General features: G+C 43.2%; 1 long non-coding RNA gene across 1 annotated transcript; it reads right to left on the reverse strand.

The window, feature by feature from the left end:
• On the reverse strand, nt 213-5317 carry LOC110401032. The gene is made up of 3 exons (XR_002440207.1): nt 4558-5317; nt 4323-4412; nt 213-4235 (listed from the first exon to the last, which is right to left on the reverse strand). It is a non-coding gene; the product is annotated as an uncharacterized LOC110401032 (long non-coding RNA).

A 22204-nucleotide genomic window follows, 5' to 3' on the forward strand; every position in this document is an offset into this window, starting at 1 on the left:
GATACAACGGTAATGATGATGATGAATAGTTCCACTAATTCTAAGGGCAGACTAATACTTCATAAGAGGAGATTTTAGTATGGAAAGAGATACATCAGGTACAATAAAAACTACAGAATTAAGCAGCTTCTCTTATTAACCATCTGTTTCCCAAGCATTTTCATTTCTACATCATGGGAATTTCTGCTTTGGACAGTAAATGAGAACTCAGGAAAAGCAAAACTTTGGCTTTTAATGTCTTGTAACTTTTTGTCCATTAATTCGTCTTTCCCACACCTGTAAAAAGATCCACAGTTTACAATTAATTGCTCGTGCTTTCCTCATGCATGGTTTCTACTGCACCTTGGGACACAAGAGAAGACACAAGAGAAGTTTATATTTTGTGTATCTATACCATTGCACTAACAAAAAAAAAATAAAGCACTTGATAGTTCACAGCAGCATCTTAGGCAAAGAAGAATATAAAATATTGCTAAGTTCTTTTTATTAATTAGCTGACCTTAAAGTTAAATATCATTTTTCCTCATTAGCCAAGCAAGGTAAGCAGATTGGCTTAAATATAAATACTGTCGGTCACTATGGAGACTGCTTTCTGTTGGGAAGGAAAAAAGAAAAGAGAAACAAAAAGGAATCTCACCTGAGAGAAAGATCACCAGAATTCAACACGATGCCGGCTTCTTCAGAAATACCGTATACACAGATAGTATTTGTAGAAACCAACATGCATCAGAAAGAGGCATTAAGTTAATTAAAATGTACTGTAGCCTAAGATTACACTTAACGAAGTCCAATTTTCTAGAAGGTTATGTCTAATGATTTTCTCTTGGAGTCACTGTTTTTTGTATTTGGACCAGTAAAGATTTTGATTCTTGTTCTACTTGCAAAGTTACTCAGATTCTTGCAAACACAAGTGCCAGTACCCCTGATCTTTCTGAGTTCTGTTGAAAGTTTTGTGCCAATATGATTTTCTTTTTCTCAAGACAAAACAGCTGCACATACAGCGTCAGGAATTGTAATTAATTTTGCATCAGTCCCGAATAAAAGCCATGCATCCAGACAACCAGTATGCTCCAGCACTCCAAATACCCAGGACAAATGACTGCAAACAGCCCGATACTGTTCCCCGTAGCAAAACTGCTGCTTTACCACAGCTGCAACAAATAGACAATTTTTTGTGAATACTTAACGTTGAGTTACACTGTGTACATGCATATTAAAGTATGTATGATGTTTTCAGAGTCTTGTGTATTCACAGTATTCTAGATGAAGGAGATGTAAATTACAAAATAATCATCAGCAGTTGTGGGAAGGGGTTGCCCCGCTCCTCTCTGTGCTGTGCAGCCTCACCTTGAGCAGTGGATGCAGTTTGGGAACCACAGTGTAAGAGGGACATAAGGCTACTTGAGAGTGTCCAAAATCAGAGATGGTGAAGGGTCTGGAGGGCAAGATGTATGCGGAGCGGCTGAGCTCCCCTGGTTTGCTCAGCCCAGAGCAGAGGAGCTGAGGGGAGGCCTCATGGCAGCCTACAGCTCCTCACAGGGAGCTGAGGGGCAGCGCTGAGCTCTGCTCTCCAGTGACAGTGACAGGGCCAGAGGGAACAGCATGGAGCTCCATCAGGAGAAGGACAGATGGGGGTTAGGGAAAGGTTCTGCACCAGAGGGAGGTGGGCATGGAACAGGCTGCACAGGGCATGGTCATGGCCCCAAGCTAACACAGAATTTAGATTTTGGGTGGTCATGTGGAGCCAGAAGTTGGACTCAATAAACTTTCTGGGTCCCTTCCAACTCGGGATGTTCTGTGGTTCCATGTTTACCACTTTCATTTTAATTCTTTGGAGAGTGGGAACATCCGGACCACTGTGAAAAAAGAGTATTAATATCTCATGTTTAAAATATTTTGGAAGCTTGCAGAGACTGTGAAGGACCATCAGAGTGACTAAATGGGTAGGCAGAGAGAACAAGATCTGCAACCAACGTCGCTGTTTAAATAAAAGGCAATGATTTGGCATGAGTCTCTTCAGAATACGCCTGTGTCTAACACTGCTAGAAGAAGCAGCACATAGCACACAGCACATTCCAACCGTATGTATAAAATCCTTCTAAGTAATATTAATTAATCACATTACTGACTTGAGAGATCAAACCAAAGGGAGTTAATCAATTAAACACAAGTAATCAGTGCTAGCAAAAAAAAAAAAAAAAAAAAAAGCCCATTTACCTGAAGTTCTTTTCACCTTGACAACTGATGTGTAGCTTATCTCATCTGAGCATATATAAGATTACTCTTTCCAAATTTTACTGTCAGGAACACCAAAATTACACCTAATCCTGGTGACGTGCCTATTGCATCGGGGTCTCACGCTCAGTTGTTTCCCTAGTGAAAACATTTAAAATGCCCCTGACTTACTTCCATTCTTCTGCAAGAAAATCTGCGCTATGCATCTTCCATAATGTTTGTCCATGGCTAGCAGAGATATCAGATGCACGGGGGAGGAGGTCTTGGAACTTCATACCTATTTTGCACATCTTAAAGACTACTTAGTTAAATTCTTCTGTATTCTGGGCACCGCTGTTGCCTGTGGCGATTGGAAAGGCCTCGTGGTCCCATCACGGGCTGTGATTCTGTGCCCAAGTTTCATTCTTGTGGTTGCTTTTAAAGATGCAGCCTCCTCAAACTCATACACGCAAACTTCGCTGACCCTAGCAATCAATGCAATGTATGTTGGTACAGCAAATGCAAATATTTGTAATCATGTCTCACGAAGGGTGCCGCATGACCTGAGAGCAAAGAGCAGGTACAAAGTGAAAAACAGGGAAAGGGCTTTCAGACAGGTAAGGGGGAGTGGAAAAGGAAATGCAGTTCCCACCTAATGCAGTGCGATTCAGGCAGATTTTAAGTGCTCTGTGAATTTTGCTGGATTTATGTCATGAATTTGTTTTGTAATTTGAAAATCCTCATCCTGTTATTTGCCTCTGGAGGAATGCCATTTCCAGAACCTACTTTTCAGCTCCTGCAGGAAAGTCTCTAAGCAAAAGCCGTTGTCCTCTAAAGAGGCAGCAAATTAGTGTTGGAAAACAGTTGTCAGTGAGCTTCCTACTTTCCCATTCCCTGAAGCGATGAGCACTGAAAGGCTTCTTCAAGGAACAGGAAAAATCAGGTGCATACCAAAGGTCACAGCCAATTTTTTTTTTTCCGAGAAGATTTTAAGTTTAAACTTTTAGTAAGGCTTTGTTCATGTGAAGAAGATCAATGCGATGAAATCAGTTCAGCAACTTCTTGGGTGAAGTGCTATCTTCCTCTTGAGGGGGCTTGTCAGATGATTTAAGATGGTCTGAAAAAAGAGGTGTATTGTTTTGACCAAGGGCAAAGGCACATGACTGAGCAGGATCCGGTTATGACAGCAAGGCAATCTACATTTGAGGAAAGCAAAGATCACATGGTTACAGCTTGTTGCCAGTCCCATACGGGCAACTTTCCCATGCCAGCTGCGTTGCACTGGGGAGAAGATGCAAAGGGTTAAACATCACCAACTTACAAGCAAGAGAAAAAACTGCTGTTCCTCCCCCTGGCTCTTTGTGTGGCATTTTCCTGTCCTTGCAAGTGACCTGAGGTACTCAAATGTTCGTTTGCCTTTTTGCACCTGCAAGGGACCTAAATGCTTGCCTCCCTTATCCCCTTCTTTTCCACAACTGATCTGAACCAAATCCTTCCTTCATACTTGACCAATATCTTTAACTATCTCCAAAAACAATGCAGGTGCAATGGTACGACTGTTGTCTGCAAATAAGGCTCAGCCTATTCTACAAAGCTTTGATGAGACAGTACATTTATTAAGAACATGAGGAAAAAAATATCACCACACCTTATCACACATATACAGCTACAGTGGCAAAACTACAGAATATTTGTTTGATTTACTATATGGCTTTCAGGAAAGTGGGGAAAATAAGCCCAGCAGAAAAACTTCCCTCTGTCATATGGTGCATCTTCAGAATGGGACTCTGCTATCCTGGGTGCACTAGCACAGATGAAATCTAATAATACTTAGAAGTGTGAAATATGAAGGTTTTAAAACAGACATCTGGTGGGAGCCATTCTAACAGTTTTAAGATAGAACTTACCAGGCTTAGGAAAGGAATTGAATGCTGTTGTACCTATAATAGCAGTAGGCTCAATCCAATGATCCAAGAGATCCAATATTGCTAAGCAAAGAAGGAAATGAAAACACTGAAGTGCTGGCAGGAAAAAAAAAAAAAAAAAAAGAGTTGAGTCTAAGAAAGAACAGCAGTAAAAAGCAGCTAGTTACACATTAGCTAACATACCTGCTTCTACGTGTCTTCCATGGCTGGAAGGTCACAGCGAGAAGGGTATGGTCCAGCAGGGTTGGCACAGTCACTGCCGTGTAATGTCTCCTTCGCAATAGAGGGTAAGAAAACATTACAAAGCATGACAGAAAAATGAAAAAGATGAAAGCAAATCATATCCATTCCCAAGACACAACACCATGGTGGACAAAGGAGAGATAGAGGAGAATATTTTCAAGAACAATGTACTCACAATTCCTAGCAACTGTGGTGGTGCTGCAGTGACCGGAGACCTTAATCACAATCAAGCTGCCACTACAATGTGCCAGTCAAGCAGATAATAACAGAGCATTCCTTTTCAGAAGAGTAATGCCACTAAAAGGACAAGGTAGACAAAAAGCAAGGAAAGAGATGAGATGGGAAGTAATTCATCCAAAGTCACAGACTCCCAGAGAAAAAGGCAGTCTCCTGTGTGCAAGGAAAGTGCCCTGTCTGCTGGTTAAATTTTGTCTTGCTTCCTTTCCTTCTACCCCCAGTTCTTCAATTCAAAAGCCATGCAGTGGAAGTCTAACTGAATTTCAGGTACTGGGACATGGGGATAGACGTGGAATAGTGAAGAACTTTTAAATCAAGGACCAATATACAGATCGTTCTGCAGAGAAGAAAATAACGGTTTCATTCTAAGCAGCAAAAGTTTCCCACATCCTAAAAACCTGCTCGGAGATTCAGGAAATTCTGTGAACGGGGAAGAAGTTTCCCATTGCAGAATAAGCAACATTTCTATTGTTTCCAGTGAAAATCCACCTCCTTGCTGGACTTCTGCAACTTGTCATATCATTTCTGCTGAACATCATTTGAAATATCAAGTTGAAAAAAAATTAGATGCAATTTTTATAGCTGCCACCTACAGTGGCTAGTGTCTCTGAAGGGGGATAGCACTATTTGTATGCGGGTAGGAAAGAAATTTAGCCGTACAAGAAAGGCTGCACTGGGGATTATTTATCAAGTTTGCTTGAGCTTCACTAAATTAATTTGCAACACATTTTGATTTACATTTGTTGGCATTTTTACTGTAGAACAGTTTCATTGACATAAATACCTAGTGTATCTCTGCCAAAAAAAAAAAAAAAAGAATACTACAGAAAATTAACATACAAGGCAAACAGCAAAGGAACAATTCAAATCCTCTTGGAATTTCCTCAGGAATCAAAATTCATTCAGAGTAAACATTTGCCAGCTCCACAATTTGAAACGTCTTATACACATCTCTCTCTAATAGCCTCTGTAATAATTGACAGAGCACAATATACAGAAAAGATGCCAGCACATCACAAATATGAGGCTGTTGAAAGGATTAAGCCTTTCATTTATTCTTGCCAATGAATAAAGAAAATAAGAAGTGGAACTGCATTATGTTGAGTAGCACTGAGTCAAAGATATGCTTATGACAAGGTTTGGGTTTTGCTGGTTTGTTTTTTTTTCTTCCCCCCCCCCTCCCCCCCCTCAACAGAGCTTCCCTGAGAAGGTCACGCATGAGTTCTGAAAAAAGTGGCATTCTTGCTGAGGAATGCCAGGCAGAGCAGGAAGTAATCTTTAATTTGTGAGGAACTTTCATTTGGCAGACTGTGTCTGCCAAATAAAGACAGAACAGTAGCTTTTTTATTAAGCTGATAATAATCAACCAAAAGTGAAGAAATCCCAAAGCTAAAAAGCATTAAAACAGTGGATTTTTGCTGGCAGGTGTCATAGAAATCCACAGGAATCCTGACAACACTCGCCAGGGGTTTTATGCTGAAATCAAAGGTATTTTGGGCAGAAATGAGCAGAAAATGATTCTTTCTTTACTTCTAGACTCTGATTCAGTATTTGATCTCAGATACTGCAAAATGCAAGTATCTTCAAACCTGTTAATTCTCAGAGTTCAACGTACAATACTCTGTGAGGCTTTTTATCATTATTATCGCCACTGTAAATTCCATTTCCGATTGCCACCTCCACCTCCCAGCAGCATGTACAGGTATTAAGAGATATTTTTGTAATTTATACAGTTCTGCAAGAACCTGAGATAATGGGCACTTCATAAATGTGAGGTGTTATTTTAGTGAAACTAGGACAAAGTTCTCGTTTCAGACGTAATTGGGTACAATTGAAAAACTGGAGCATCCACAGGAAACTGGGACACTGTATGTGTGAGGTGCTAATATTTATCCTAACGTGGCAGATTTGTCTCTGGACAAGCCTGGAGTTCACTCCTCTATTTAGAGGTGTGAGAAAAGGAGCATTAAAAGAATCTCATCTTTACTTTTTGGAAGCATTTCCTGGGAATAGGAAGAAATTCAACAAATCAGCGTATTTGTTTTTCACATCCGGAAGCCAAATCTTAAATCTAGCATAAGCCTAAAGGGAAACAAGTTGGGCAATTTCAACATAATCCCATCAGAAATGTATTCTCTTCACAGGAACGCTGCTCAGCACAGTAGCAGCTCTGTACAGCCAAAGCCACACACTGAAACACAAGAACTGCTACAGCCTTTTACTGGCAGGCTTTATAATAATATCCTATATAAATTCATAAATAACTTTAACATATTGACATCCTGTTAAGGAAATGTGAAAAACTCGCCTATGACCTGCCTGCATTAATCTTCATTCTATCCTTTGCTGGCGTTTTTCCCAGTTTCCTATGCCCTAAACTCACAATATCTGTTTTTAAAGGAGCACACTGATTCTTACAGAGTTGAGTCCAGAAAGCCTGGTCTGCTACTCGTTTTAGCATTTACATCCTCTCTGCCTAAACAAGCAGGTTTTGAACTAGTTTCTTACGAGTCAATGGAAAGCGGTTCAACGTGAAAAAATTAGGTGTGCAAATCAGATGACTAAAGAATGTGGATTTATTGCACTGCTGGGCCTTGTGGATAGACGCCAGTATAAAGGAGCTGTATGCAGTGAAAGCTCAGGCTTATGACCCACCCTCACTAACACACATCAGCACAGGCTAACAGCCTTTTATCACAGACTTGAAGCAACTGCCCAGGAACTGGTGTCCCAGACACAGTCACAAAACTGTTTCCAGCCAAGCTTCCTTGCCATGACAAACAGAAATTTTGCTTTCATCAAGTGGATTTGGTGGGACTCATAGCATCTTCCTCTGAATGAGGAAGGGAGAGGTGAGATCAGAGTCAAGTTGCTGTGTAGACACACTCGCAAAAACATTGCTGGAAAAATAAAATACTACACGTTGTGGGACAAGAAGGTTCAATGTTTTATGTACAACAGAACTACTTCACTAATCCAGGAAACTGCCACAGCAAAACGCTCCTGGTGCATATTGAGGATCTACTGGCAAACAGAGCTCGTGCTGATATCCCCCATCTCAGTCTAACAGTTCAAACTGACCGTGTACCTTTTTCAGACATGGTCTTCAACCATCACATTTCAAGAGTCCATCCAAGCTCACTCACAGCCCAACAAAACGCACTATTGAGGCTCATTAAATTGATCTGACTTGCCCACACCTACGCCGAGTCAAGGTGTCAGGATGGTACCTGTGATTTGGGAGCACATTGCTCAAGGTAGCCATTGTGGTGCCACTGAGCACAAAATCCCAAAGCTTTCCCTCTGCTGAAATCTTCTTCCTGTGCAGCACTCAGTTTTCTACCACCACATGTACCTAGAGCATCCGAGTTAGAGAGAAATTAGCGGGACTGGAGCGCCACAGGCTCCAACAGTAAATGCTGTGGAAGGGAGGCAGGCAGAATGCAGCTCCACTCCTTGAGACCCAGGGACAAGGAACAGGGCTTGCTGAGTTGACTGGTTTAGAAAATGTCATGGTCACATTCACAGTAACTGAAGGGATGTGTCACCAAGTCAGAGGAAGGGTATTATGGAGTTTGGGTTTGGTGTACTTGTGTAAAACCAAAGGGTCAATCAATGGCACGTCTGAGTAATCCTACCTGAGATTGCCCCAGAATGTTGCTCCAAGATCTTACTTTCTGCTTAATAGTGCTGATGTGAACTATTTTTGGGTTACCAGGCACCTTCTCAGATGAATATACAGCTTCCATACTAATCAGCTCCAAGGTTAGCAAAGGATGCTGCCTGCTGCTGCTGCTGCTGCTGCTTATTGAAGCCAATTTATTGAAATTAAGCCAGTTTACCTGCTGGCATACATGGCACGCACTCACTGTACTCTCTAACAATCCAGTATAATAGCCCCAGGGAAAGTTTTGAGCAGCAGGAAGAAAGAACCAGTACTATTTAAAGCTTTTCTCTACAAAGTTCCCCTGTTGCAAGACTGCTCCCTTACAGCATTCAGATTACATACTGTACTAATGGGACACAACGCTAGTAGATATTCCAAATCAGGTTCCATAGGCATTCAGCACCGCTACTGCAAGTTTACTCTGGTAAATTTGAAAGAAGAATTTATCCCTCGCTTGACGCTGTGAGGACAATGTGAGATGATCACTTAAAGGAAATACAATGCGCTTTTTATCTACTGGAGATCAAGAATATCTCTGTTCCCAACATTTTGAAGTCCTCCCTCTGATGCATGAACACAGTTCCCACTGATACCTGCAGTGTGATCCATGCCCCAATTCCCATAACCGCGGCACACTGCTCTCAGCGACAGCGGATGCGGAGGACAAAGACAGCAATGAAAGTGACATTATCAAAGCAGGTAAAACACAAGAGTAAGTCTTAAAATATGTATGTTAGATGAATGGGAACAGAAACGATTTGCCCGAGGTTCCCTTTATTACACTACTACAAAGACAAGTAGGAATAAAGCCAACTCCACTTCCTTAGCAAAGCACACAGCCTGTGACCACGCTCGCTCAAGGCTTTCCCTCGTTCTTATACAAACGTGTCTGGTGGAGACAAAGGTTCCGCCCTCCGCCTCATTTAATTGGCAGTTTGGCTTTACCAGTTGTGCATAGGAGAGGTAAGTGCAGCCAGACCACCGCTTGTTCCCGGTACCCTCCCACCCTCTCCTCCCACCCCTGCGCACGCTGGGCAAAGGACACGCTGCAGAAATCATCGTAATAGTAAAATGATGAAAAAAAATAAATTAGGAAATAGATCGTAAAGCAGGAAAATCAGCAATTCCCAGTTTGGGACTACATTCCACAAAGCTAACCCACAAAATTATTCTGTTGCCCAGAACTACTCTATCACAGCAGAATGCAAAGCTTAAGAAAAGCCCTCAGGTTTGTATTTTACTTGCAGACAAAAGTGACGCTTTCTGGCAGGGCGAAAGCGCAGGCAGAGCTCTTTATCTGTCACTTGTCATTTTTCTAAACATCTTTGCTTTTTGTTGGAGCAATGAATTTTCACAGTGAAATTTCGATGTATGGGGAAAGAAAAACACGTTCAGCAGGAAGCTCAGGGAAGGGCTGCCCCAAACACACACGCCCAAGTCGCCTCCCAGAGTTTGTGTCGCTCTACCCTCATCCCGATCATGCAATACATAAAAAACAGAGGAAGGATATCTCATGTCTGGACACCAGCCTGGGGACATCTGAGTTCAGTTCCCAGATATTTCATTGACTTTCAGAGGGACCCTGCAACTCAGTTGTCATCTCACAAATATACAAAGGAAAATAATGTTTCCTCTCCTGCGCTCGTTCCGCCCTTTTTCTTCATACTGTGAACCTGCCTCCTATAAACCATTTAGCAAAAGGAAGTCCTGATCTCAGCAGGGGCCCTTGGCTGCTACAATGGCAAATATCAACCGGAGAGAAATCTGAACCGAAGCCCATCTCAAGGCTTTGCACAAGTTCAGATCTGGATCTGCCATTAGGAACAGGAGCGTTTCTACTGTAAATGGACTTCTCCCTCTGAGCCAGTTGTGAGCAGGCATCCCACAGTTCCTATTCTACCAACCCTCTGATTTTTGACTGAAATACATAAAGCAATCTAAAAATAAAGCAGGAATAAATCATGCTGCCTGAAATTCTGCCTTCCCTCCCCTCACATCCTATGCCTTTTATTCTGAAATGGACAAATGGCAAAGGCAACAAAAGGGTGATTATTAATCTTTGATCCCGAGTCACTTTCTCCCAGAGACCTGTTCTTAATCTCAGGAAGCGTGACACACGAGCACTCCCACAGACTGATTAGAGGTCCAGGTATGGGGTCACACAATGCACAAAGAGAACTGCCGTTTCAGAGCGTGGTGCGTATTTAATGTCTGACTAAACATAACTGCTACAAAGAACAAAATAATGAGCATTCCCTATGATTGCTTTAACTGTGAAGTGCCACAGAACTGTTTGAGCTAGTTACATTAAGAAACTGAGTTGCTTTTTAAGAAAGAAATTACCAAGTCTGTTTTCCAAAGAGTTAGTCTGGGTGATTACAGATGAGAACTCCCCAAGAATGCCAAATTGTCAAGGAATGGCACTGTGACCTTCTCAGCAGAAAACAGCAAAATGGAACTAGGATTTACTGGCTTATCCTGAAAGCTAAGACATCAGAACTGAAAACAACATGAACGAGGTAGGTAACAGCTGAGATTTCAGGTTTCTTGGTGAAGAAACACTGAGCAGCAGGGTCACAGGTGATGGCTGGAGGTATAGAAGAAAACGACTAAGCTCAGACAGGCATCAAACCCCTCTGGTCCCTCAGAAAGCAAAACAACATTAAATCCATTTTTGATGAAAACAGTTTGGCTTTAGACAAAATTACACTGCTTCCCAGGGAGGACGCTCAGATCCAGCTCTCCCTTCATTTCCTTTCATCCTAACTGAAATTTTAAAAATAAACTTTTTTTTTTTTTTTAAAATCACATGAGATCCTGAATTATAAGAAGAAAGCACAACCAAACCAGCTGCGGTGGGAGCCCGCTCGATCCCGGCAGATTGAAATAGCTACACGCCTGTGAGCACTTATGACTGTTCCCAGTAAAACTGACTTTTATGACAACTCTTCTAACAAGGGATTTGCAGCGCTCTGAAAAGCACTGAAATTGCAGATGACAACAAAACTGCATCTGTGATAGCGGGATGTGAGGGAAGAATGGCAGCCTCACAGCCAGCCCTCTTGGGGAAAGGAACCCGAGTCCCGCATTGGGCAGGAGCCTCCCTTTTCACCAGCACGAAGGAGGATGTGCGAGCATGAAACCCCCCTTTAAGCACAACTCGCTCCACAGAGCTGCATAGAATGACAGCTTTGGCTTGGCCACCATGAGGAGCTGCATTTTGATGTTCAAAATGTCAGAAAAATACCCTTCCCTCCCCCATCATTTGGAGGATTTCGTATGTTCTATCAGTGCTAAGAATCCCAAGAACTTGATTCTTGGTACCAATGGAGTTGATGAGTTTCCAAAGGAGAAGCGGCTGCAAAGATGATAGGGAACCATTCTACTATTAATTTACAAGTCCCTTGAGATTTCTCCATCCCTGATGAAGTATGAAAAAGCAACTTCATTCTACAAACTCACACTTCATATAACACTGCCAAATTTTTTAGCTGATTATCAGAAAAGAACTGGCAGAGCTGACAAACTCAATGTTGCCTAGATCTAACAGCAACTAAGAACGTATCAAGAACTCTGCTTGTTTTTATCATCAGATGAGCCACCTTCTAACTAAACACAAAGGCTTACTCACCTATTATGTCAACAGATATTTTAGTCTCTGAAGGACATTCTGATTAGATAGAAGACAAAGAAGCTTACAACTGTTTTAGAGTAAGAACTCAGGAAAAGCTATGGATCAATGAAGTCCCGAGACCCTCATCTTGCTGCACGTTAGGTATACGCTTCACAATCCAATTTAACTTGCAGCAATAAGCAGCACCGTAGCCTGACCTCTTACACTGAGGTACAGTTGGACAGCACAGTTTGTGCCCTGTATGGCTCACATGCAGTATCCAAAGATGCTGTTTTACAAAAGGGCTGTCAAGGACGCTTGTAAGTGTTCTAGAAAAAGCAGAAGCACTACCAACAACTGAGACACGGGAAAATCTCTACACATTTTGCACAGTCATTGTTTAACATAAGGACTGAGCTAAAGACAGCATGAAGGTTCAACATAAGCACTGTTTTACGTTTTTCTTACCTTTTTTTTTATTTTTTAGTTTCTAAAAAAAAAAAAAAAGCTGCTGCTCTGCATCAATACACTGTGGTGGAAGATTCAGCAGGATGAATAGTTCTAAATTTAGGCTGCAGGACACTGCAGCTGTGATAACATTTCAGAAGTGGAAGGCATGGTAGATACATAATATTAGATAAGGAAAAACAACTATTTTTAGTTAAAATGAAGCCCAGTTTTGGCAAAGCGCAGTAATTTGGCTGATCATCTCAGATATGCTTTGGTCCATCTCTCATTCTCACTGACGAGATGAAAAAAGGCTGAGACAGCTGCAGCTGCTCAACCTGAAGAAAAGGAGTTGCAAGGGGATCTCACCCGTGCCTGCAGATACCTGCAGGGAGGTAGATGGAGCCAGGCTCTGCTCAGAGGTGCCCGCTGCCAGCGCACGAGACACTGGGCACAAACTGGAGCACAGGAGGCTCCCTCTGAACACCAGGAAGCACTGCCGTGCAGGTGCCAGAGCACTGGTGTAGGCTGCCCAGAGGCTGTGGGATTTCCTCCTTGGAGATCTCCAAAAGTCACCTGGAGGTGGAAGAGTCATCCTAAAATCACCACATAGCATTTCCCTTTCCAAAGCATCCAATAGCAAGTGTTTCAAGGTATGTCAGCTCCAACTCCACAGAGCATCAGCTCAGCTCTGGAGAAGTCAGGAGGAATCTCACCTCACTGGAAGCTGTGCTTCCTGTGAGTCTGAAGAACTGGCCATACGACACACAAATATACATGCATCCGCAACTATACTCTCAGGGATAAAAGTGCAACAGCACTGATTACACTGACTTGGGAGTATGGGAGCAAACATTTGGATCATCAGTACAGTGTGGAAGAATTTATATAAGCTCCTTGCAGTTCCACACAGATTCCACAGTCATTTCAATTGTCTCTAAAACTTAAAACACAGTACCTGAAACTAAGCACCAGTCTCCATTTTTATCCCTCAATCCTGCTGAACTCCCAGGAGATTTGTTGTGCCGCACGTGAACTTCTCTTGCAGTACTTTATGGACATTTGGATGGAAGAATTAGGCTACCAGAAGCTCACGCTGCCAGCTTATTACACCAACACTGCACTCTTGTGGCAGACACTTAAAGTGAAATATTGATGCTCTACATACCACAACTTAGCAGTAATATAATCTAATTGGCAAAGGGCGTACACGGTAACAAATTGCCAATAAAAATGGATGCTGAGATTTTTGATAGATAAAAGAGACTAGAAGCAATGATAGATTGTTAGTCATCACCTTCTCAGATGTAACATATTCAGCTGTTCATCCTTGTGCCTGTATCAGTGCCAAGATCTCAAGCAGAAAGCACCACTGTTCCAGTTCCCTTTTCCAAACAGTTCTGGGATACATTTATCAGACCAAAGCTAACAGTCACTCTGTGAGTTTTCAAGTGCCTTCCAGAAACTCAGATCGTGCTCATCAAAATGAAAGATCTTTATCTCTGTCTCTCAGTCCTCAGTTATCTCATCATTTGAATTTACAGCATATTTTAAGTCAGACACCTCTTCCTTTTCCTTCTCAGAATGAGTATGAATGGCCATATTTTAGACATAATTCAAATTAACAAATGCATAAAGACAATCACTGTAGAATAAATTGTGCATAGCATGAACAATAATCACCTAGAGGGCAAATGTCCCAGTAACAGGTACATGTAAGCACACGCTGTAGTGTGAACCCTGGCTTCTCAACTGAAAAGACCACCTAAAGTGGCTCCTGGGCCAACCACGAGGGGAAGCCCTACCTTCAAAACCAAGTATCAGTTCACACAATACGGCAGCTGAAACAAGCTCTGGGACACAACACTCAAGTCCATGCTGGTCAGCCTCCCTGGCCCTAAGTTGCCTGTCGGCATTGCTGTGGCACAGGGTGAGGTGATGCATCTTGGAGCAGCACCTCCTTAGAGGAACAGAGCCTTGGAAGTAGTTCACAAGAGAGGAGAGGAGATCTGGGGGATCTCCCTATGTCACTGTCAGATTGGACTATGCCATACCAGCCCCAAGAAATTGAACCTTTCTGTTCAATCTGCATTCTCAGAAAGGTCTTAACAGCAGCATCAGTGCATTTTACACTTCATATAACTTCTCTATACATGAGTAACCCAGGATGAACATAATCCCCTTGCCAAGCCCAAGAAGTGCATCTAAAATACCCATCCCTCACCAGCTACCGCAGGGAAGCAAAGAGCCAGAAAACCCACTGGTCAAATGCACCCCGTGACGCTGCTCTAGCAAAGACCAGCAGCACTGTTGCTGCTCTGAAGCTCCAGAGATGAAGGCTGATGACTGTTGTGGAAATCTTACCATATTCAAGCACACACAATTTTTTTTTTTTTAAACTCACATCATAAAGATGCACATTCTTTAAAAAGGGTCCTAGGCTAAGACTCATTTTGCTTTGCCACTGACAACCTGCCACGTGACACAACACACGCGGCCAAGATTTCACTCAATTGTCATATTTTGATTGCATCTGTCACACACAGGTAGATCTTTAGGTTGAGAGGTACGATGAGCTTTTAGATCTCCTTTCATACAGCTTCACAGTGTATGTCTCTACAGGAATGAATTTGTCAACTCGAATGCAAAATGAATGAATGGCTTTTAATCACTTTGATAATGTTCACGTTATTGCTTTGACAGGATAGCAGCAGATACAGTTTGCTGATTCAGCCACTTGTATAACGATCTAATGGGCTTTTCTGACTAATGCCATGCTCTAAAAATATACACGGGGCTAATAAATGAGCCTCTGCTATACTGAAAAACAGGCTCATTAAGACAATTCCTCTGAAAAGTGGCATTTTTATGACAAGATACCAAAGCATTTAATTATCCTGTACACTGACAGAGCTGAAAGAAATTAAGAGAGAAAAATGTGCAGCAATGTAGCACCTCTTGAGGTTTCAAGAAGAGAATTCTCACCCAGATGCCCACAGACAGTAGTGTAAAGGGGAATTTGAGAAGAACTGCACAGTTGTTTCCCCTAAGGAAAGGGTCTGTTGTCGGCTACAGATTGCCATCCATTTACATAGAACAGAAGGCCAGTTACAAGAGGAGACTGGTCATTACAGATCAATTAATTCTCTCAGTTGTACTCTATGTCAGAAGGGCAGCTGCTGCTGTTAAAGGACAGTGAAGACAGAGGTTTAGGAGGACAGAACAGTCTTTAGTGATAGCTGAGGTAAGGGACTTGTTTTCATCGCAGTGTTTGCTCAGATTATCTACCCCTTAAGCTCATTCCCTGCTCTTCGAATCAGCATGTAAGGACAGTTAGAAACACAGCTCATGCTGCAGCACACAGCAGTGTGGTTAGTGTGGAGGCTGAGCAGCACACACTGCAGTTGTGCCTGGAAGCTGCTCCAAGTGACTCTGAGTGCCACCCCGCAGCCGGCAGCATCGGCATAACCAAGGTGACAGCACCATCACGTAATGCAGATGGCTTGAGGTAGCTCACTTTTTCTGGCCATGCCATCAAACGTGAAAGTGAACCCTACGCAGCCCCTCTCTGTTGTTGGGCAGAGATCTGTTCCTACCTTTGCTCCGCTGCACTGCTGCGTAGCTGCATGGTAAACCAGACCAGAGAACTCTGATGTGAAAACCAAACACGCACCAACATATTATACAATTCTTTTTCCTTCTCAAACTACATTCATTCTCACTCCAGTTTACCATCCTGCTGCATCAGTAACCTAGCAGACACCTCAGAAAAGGTGAGAACAAGGGCTGAGGAGGAGAATGCCTAATCCTGCTTAAGCAACACCAGTATCAAATGGGAAATGCATAGCCAGTGTCCCCACTGCTGCATTAAAGCAGTCTCAAGGCAACACTCCCTTGAAGTGATCAAGCTAAATACTTCCACAGGTGAATGCAGGCTGCACTAGAGGCAGGGCTTTGAGCTGACCTTCAAAGCGTTGTAGCAGTGAGGACAGGCCCAAAGGGATCCTGAGTGGAGCAGAAGGATTTTTTCCCCATGAAAAAAGGTTTTCATTGGACACTGACAGTTCATCAGCTGTTGACTACAGTGTGGTTCGGATCTTGCCTCTGTAGCAAATTTCAGCTTTAAAAGAAGTACAGGCTGTGGTCTGCGTGCCACATACAGTTTGTTAGGTTGCAGCCTGCAGCACACAGTCACTTCCAGTAGTTCTTCCCATTTATATCACAGGTACACACAGGTCATAGCAGGGAGTTCAGTGAACAGAGGAGCACCCTGTGCTGGCCCATGCCAGTTGGGTCATTCAACAATGAATCGGGGCTGATTTCTCTAACCATTCTCCTTTTGCCATTTCACTGTTTGATTGCTCTTCTCAGTCAGCAACAGATATCTATCCTCAAGCCACAATGACATATGATGACAGTTTAAGCAGGAGAGCTGTCACTATCGTGAATGGAAGAGCTCACATTTCCCACTTACAGATTCACCCTAACAAAGGTAACATGGCATTCACTACTCTTTACATTTAATCCTATATTTCTGCATGAAAATGGGAGCATTTTCCATTATAGACACAAAAGCACAGCCACACGTACCTGTCTGTTTCCGTTCTTCAGGGAATATTCATTGTTTGAAAGGACACTATCACAGCACGTGTACAGACAGCCAAGCACCCCTTCATTAGCTCTAAACAAAAGCAGAATCTGTGCCACGGCATTCAGAAGGGTTGCAGGTGTTAGTACCAATGGGAAACGTGTAGGGTGAGCAGGACTTGGCGCATACTTTAACCAAGGGCACACACCTATGCTCCCTGCCATGCTGCCAGATGCACCTGATCCACACTCCATGCTTCTGAGGCACTTCTCACCAGTGAGGATCTTAACAACAGCAAATGAGGCATGGGGCACAAGCCTGTGACCGATGCACTCCGGGGAGACTTGTGAGGAACATGTAATTGGCTGCGTGGGTAAATACACCGCTTAAAAAGATGAGGAAGCAACGAACTAGACGGTCCCCCTAGTGTTTCCTTGCCTCTGATCATCATTGCAAAGCAGGCATGAGAATGCCCCTGCTCCCTCTCGTCCTACTGCCAGTAGAGTGAAATAGCCCCGCACCTGCTGCGCATAACCGGCTGCATGGGAAAGGTGACCCTTCTCCACAGGAAGGAAGAAAGAGATTCCACCACAGAATGTTCAGCACAGCTCTTTCTCAGGGACCGAAAACAGCTGAGTGGGCACAAAGAGCTCACAAATGCCTTATTAATAAGTGCATTGGATCTAATGATCTGCGAAACTGAAATGAGATTATTTGGGTTATCTCATTAAACAAGAATAATAGCAATAATAAGCAGGCAGTAATTAGGAGTGGGCCAACCCAAGGACAAACTAAGTAATAAGGGCCAAAAGGCTCTTAATTAATAATCTGCATTTCCATGCCTCTACTTCTAAACCCAGTATCTATGAAGAAATCAAGAATCACATCTAACCAAAAAGACCGATTTCAACAAGCAGGAATTAAGTCAGTGGCTACCAGAGCATTATGTGTCTGCCATTTGCTCACTCAGCCTCAAACAAGGGCAGAGGCTGAGTGCACAAAGAAGCAGAACTGCCTCAGCCCTTTGTTTTAACCACTGGCCATCACAGACTCCCAACAAGAGCACATTCATGGGGCTGCTCAGGCCGTAGCCCACACACCAATTGTGCACAGCAGGGCAACGCCCCCAGCCCCAGCTCATTCTCTTTGCTCTTTCCCTTTCCATCACAGACCTACATGGGTCACACAGTAGGGAGGGGACAAGATTTTCCCACAAGAGGCATTTGCTGGGCACCACAGGAACTCACAGAATCACAAAACTGTAGGAGTTGGAAGGGACCTCTGGAGACCATCGAGTCCAACCCCTCTACAAAGCAGGCTCCCTATAGCAGGCTGCACAGGTAGGCATCCAGGAGGGTCTTGAATATCTCCAGAGAAGGAGAATCCACAATCTCCCTGGGCAGCCTGTTCCAGAGCTCCATCACCTTCACTGTGAAGAAGCTCCTTTCATATTGGTGTGGAACTTCCTACGCTCACATGCAGCCTCCCAGATCTGGTGAGCTGACACCACCAACTGAGTATGGACTGAACATCCATGGACATGTCGGTCTCCCCCAGCACAAGGGGGGAGACTCCCCCAGGTAGCTGTGCAGCAGGAGGGGTCCTCTTCTGCCTCACTTCCTCACTCCTACCTCTTTCCTTACATCAGCTCTAGTGTCTGCAGGCTGAACCACAGTAGTCCTGGAACTTTATTCCAATTGCAAGTTGCATCCCACAAAACTAATGAGGAAGTTTTCCGTTTCTTACTCACAGGGTAACAAGCATGTTAAAGATGACAGTGGAAGGAGGGGGAGAAGGATCAGTTAACAGAAAGCAGTCCTGCACCTGATCGCCAGGGAACACGTCCACAGTGCAGACACAGAGACATTTTTCTTCTCATGATCTTCATCCCTAGAGCAAGGTATGGTGAAGCCCATCCCAACATGCGTGAGGTTCAGCTCTTTTTTGAGCCAGGCATTTGGGCAAGTTTCCCATTACCAGAAGCCAGCTTGAAGGCCAACCACTGTGAGACAGCCCATTCCCAGGTTTGGGAAGCTAAGGCAATAAACTAGTGATAAAACCTGTTTCCCCTTCCTCCTTCACAAACAGATGCCTGCAATTTAGGACAGGTGTTGATGGTCAAGGTTGAATCTACCTCAGCTTGGAGCAATAAAGGAAGAAAGACTGAGTTTCCTGCCAGGGTCCCAGGCTGTGGGACTGCCAGTGAAATCATAGCCATCAAAAGCACCTGTTGGCACAACAGTCATGACTTCACTTGCACTCCACCTAGAGATGCTGAAGAGAAGCACAGAGAACCAGTCTTAATTAATTTACTTTTAGATGGAATACCCAGTGCAGAAGATAGTTATTACTCTATCAGCAGTTTCTGTAAAGTTGTAAATTTATAGTCCTTGCTTTGCCAAGGCTGTCAGAGCTGAGCTAGATGGAACGGACTTCATTTTAAGAAAAAATAATACGGTTTTTCCACTGCTTAAAAAAAAAAAAAAAGAACAACCAAAAACAAGAAGTAGAGAAAGAGGGCAGGAGACTCACAAAGACCGTAGAAAGGACAAGCCGTGTCAGGACTGTACAGAAAGAAATGAACGAAGAGAGCAATCTGCAACACGACAAGGGTTTTCACTGATTCTATGAAGTCCAGCTACCGACCTACACAAGTGTCATGCACCAGTTTCTTGCATCACTGATAAGACAGACATTTTGCCTTACATCCAAATGGATCGTGGTTTCCTGTTTGAAACCAGAACAATTTCCTGGTGATGAGAAGTAAATACCTACAACTTAAGTGGAAGGCTTCTGTTTAATCTGACTCTTGTGTGTTGACAGAACTGCAGCAAGTAAAGCTGCATTTGAACAGAGTGCTACGCGTATGACTGATACAAAGGTCAGCATCAGTAATGGGAGGTACAGCAATCACATGGGCTACCTTCATGTCCTCTGGGGAGAAATGATATGGAAACAGGCACTACTACTTCTGAGAAAGTCTTATAGCCTGGGAATGAGGCGTCTTTAGCAGATCACCTGGATGTGTTGGCTTGGAAGCACAATGATGGAGGAGACAGCGCTCAGACTACCCCAGCTACGTATCTGGCATACATCAGAAAAAGCTCCAATACAAAACACCAGGACCACAGGTACTTTAACATGCGTTCTGATGAGTCTCTGCACTTCACTAAGTGCAGAAGTACTCAGGGACTGGGAAGCAGAAATGAAGTCACTACTTAAAATAAGCATCACAATGATAACCCGTGGTCTGTCCCATTTTTCTGAGACAAAAAGACAGACAATGCAGACCTGTAGGACTACATACCTAACCCCAAATCTTCTTCACAGCAGCTGTTTTCCCATCAAATATACAGTGAAAAGAAAGCTCCTTCTCCTAGTTCACATGAAAAGAAATAGGAAGACAAATTATATTGACGGCCAATATTTTTGTATGCATTGCACCTACCATGTAGTCTGATGCTAACATGGCTTGCTTTCCAACACCACTAATAAGTTATCTCTGTGTTTAAAGATTAAAAGCCAGGATGCAGGAAGGAACACTTATTACTGCACAGTATTTTACCACTGAACTTGTAAGCCAAGTATCAGTCTCAGCTATACAACAGTACAAAATTTCTAACTTTTCCTACCTTACGCATCCTTCGTCGTGCCCAAGGTTGCCATACACAGAAACACAAGATTAACAGGAGACCGCATCACATCCTGCTCTGAGGTGGTAGGAGCATGGAGTTAAATGCACCCACAGCAGCACAGCCATGTAGACAAAGCTCTGAGACAACGTTTGGGTCCATTTCCCTGGAGCTCTATCACAAAAGGAGGCTAGGCCCAGCTGATTCCACACTCCAGACAGGAAGAGGTTGGGGAACTGTTACCTTCATTCTCAACCTTGATCATTCATCAGTGCAAAAAGGGGTATCGACAAGTGCCCCCTATCATTCACTCAGTGTCACACTACAGCATCCTGCATCAGGACTAAGCGCTGTGTTTTATGTCCCCACCTGCCACTTTAAACTGTCTCTGAGCTAACCTGCACACCACTTCCATATCTTCCATTTGCATATATAAACAGCCATCTTTGTTTAAAATGTAAAGTTATGGGCTCACAAGGTAGGACTCAGGGCTGGGATTCAGGTCATTAGAGCACCACACCTAGTACTCCTTCTGCCCCCAGCCAAGATATTTCTGTTTGTGCTTGTCTCGCTGTAAAGAGCAGGTTATAGTGGTCCTCTATTCCCCCACAGAGCACTGAGATTCCTGTGCCAAACGCACTGTGTAAGAGCTAGAGACCAGTACAATGGTGTTATAGCAGCATCAGAGCTGCACTCGCATTTGGTGAACTGCAGAAAATCAAACACTTTCCAGTAGTTGCCTACTTACGGTCATGACACAACACTGTTACACTCACAAACATCATCGCAGTAGTATTGGAACTGAGGAACACCAAAATATGGAGTCAGCTCCTTGTACATCACAGGAACATTATGGGGGCTTTATTTGTTAATCTTATACATTTTTGAGATACTTGCTTGACCTGAGCTACCAAAATATAATTTTAAAATATTATTCTTGTATTGCTTTCCAAGTGCACCATGGCTGAATGGAAAAATGCTAGAACAAAACAGAATTTGGATCTGATTCTAGAAGTGGTATCCAAGGACTTACTTGAACCATGAGTTGTAAATGAATACCCAGTGCAGAAGGTAGCTATTACTCTACCAGTAGTTCCTGAAAAGTTACTCTAGTCCTAGTTTTGCCAAGCCTGTCAAGAGCTGATGAACAGTATTTTAAGAAAAAAAAGTTAGTTATTCCATTGTTTAAAACAAACAAAAAAACCCCACAAGAACTAACATATGTTCTCTTACAGCTTGTAGTGTGCTTCAGTGTCCAACAGCTTATATTATACTGAGAGATACGCTTCCACCCCCTATCCTGCAAGTCTCAATGCCTTCACCATCAGAACTGATCCTCTGAGATTTGGATTCTTCCCAAGTTCATTTAACTTGATCAATTTTTAATGCCTGTCACTGGTTACTTTACCCAGTCAGTCGATAGCTTCTACAGTTCAAAACACCAGCCACCCTCTTCCCACTCTGGCATAACACAGGGCTCAGGATCTAGAGAAATTATTCATCTGCATCATAAAGAACTTGAAGGAACTGTAAAAGAGATTGATCCCTGACAGTCACACTAAACTTGAAAGCCCCTTACTGGCTCTGAAGAAGGAGAAATCTGACCTGAAAAGGGGTCTTGAGTGAGCAGCCTCAAAG

This window comes from Numida meleagris, chromosome 6, assembly GCF_002078875.1.
Source record: "Numida meleagris isolate 19003 breed g44 Domestic line chromosome 6, NumMel1.0, whole genome shotgun sequence".
Classification (NCBI taxonomy): domain Eukaryota; kingdom Metazoa; phylum Chordata; class Aves; order Galliformes; family Numididae; genus Numida; species Numida meleagris.